Source organism: Aplysia californica, unplaced genomic scaffold (genome assembly GCF_000002075.1).
Source record: "Aplysia californica isolate F4 #8 unplaced genomic scaffold, AplCal3.0 scaffold01554, whole genome shotgun sequence".
Taxonomy (NCBI): Eukaryota; Metazoa; Mollusca; class Gastropoda; order Aplysiida; family Aplysiidae; genus Aplysia; species Aplysia californica.
This window is the reverse complement of record NW_004798824.1, coordinates 10,782-11,863: the sequence shown is the minus strand read 5'-3', so window position 1 is coordinate 11,863 and position 1,082 is coordinate 10,782. Positions and strand designations below refer to the sequence as shown.

The window sequence follows — 1,082 nt, the reverse complement described above, 5'->3', positions numbered from 1 at the left end:
TATATATATATATATAGGGGTCTCCAGTGGCCAAGTGGTTAGTGAGACCAAGCCCGATAAGTGTAGGCTTCGGCTGCCTCCCAGGTGAAATTCAAAAGTTCCTACCAACTGAAAATGTTTGGTACGTCCCGCGCGCTTATACGACCTTATGCAGTTGCGAGCACCGTAAAACACTTACCAAAAAAAAGACTTAGAATTACAAAGTTCTCTCTGACATTCTTGGCCGTTTCTTGAGTCAGTAAGACCATGAGATCAGAGACCATGCTCTATCTGTTCTAATAAAATTGTACGAATATTCTATGTCGTTTTCAAAATATTCAAAGAATTGCATTTGAAAAAACTTGACAGGTTGGGAAACTCAAACATAATTTACGTGAAATTTCTCAAAACTAGATACTGCGCAGATAGAATTTTGTAATTCTAGGGTAGTGATCTATGTACCGAATTTATGTATGCATGATGTACATTGCGCCATTGTAAAGCCTTGAAAAAACCATCACATCGAAAAATCGAAGTTCCTCCCCTTGATCTACAAAAAAGTATTACCTCATTGTATTTGTTAATTGAATATCATATACGTATCGTCAGTTTTACGCAGACATTTACAACACCTTTGCCGTATTCGACGAGAGACACCCATTTGTGAAGGTCAAGTTGATCGTTTTCCCAATATCTGCTGACACATCGAAATCTCCCGAGGCTGGAAATAGACAGGAACCACGTTTAACAACAAAACATTACCAAGCGCCTGCCGATAATAATAATAATTAATAATAATGATAATAATAATAATAATAATAATAATAATAATAATTAATAATTAATAACAATAATAATAATGCAATAATAATAATGTACTAGATGACACTCACTTTGAAGGCTCTCTCTAGCAACATAACAGAGTGTCACATCATTCTTATGTTTAACTCAAGGGTTGCGCGAGTTGTTAATATGCGGGCGTTAGCAAGAAATAGGAACACTTTGTATGTTGTATTGTTTAAACACTCACCCACACACACACACACACACACACACACACACACACACGATCATAGATATGTGTGTGTGTGTGTGTGTGTGTA

The 1,082-nt window shown here is 36.3% G+C and overlaps 1 protein-coding gene across 1 annotated transcript in view; it reads right to left on the bottom strand.

Moving 5' to 3' along the window:
- Positions 1-720, bottom strand: part of LOC118479048 (N66 matrix protein-like) — a 45,088-nt gene extending 44,368 nt beyond the window's left edge. The window contains exon 1 of the mRNA XM_035973624.1: positions 612-720. The gene's annotated coding sequence lies outside the window, so the exon portion shown is untranslated. The remainder of the gene's footprint in view (positions 1-611) is intronic.
- Positions 721-1,082: the final 362 nt, after the last annotated feature.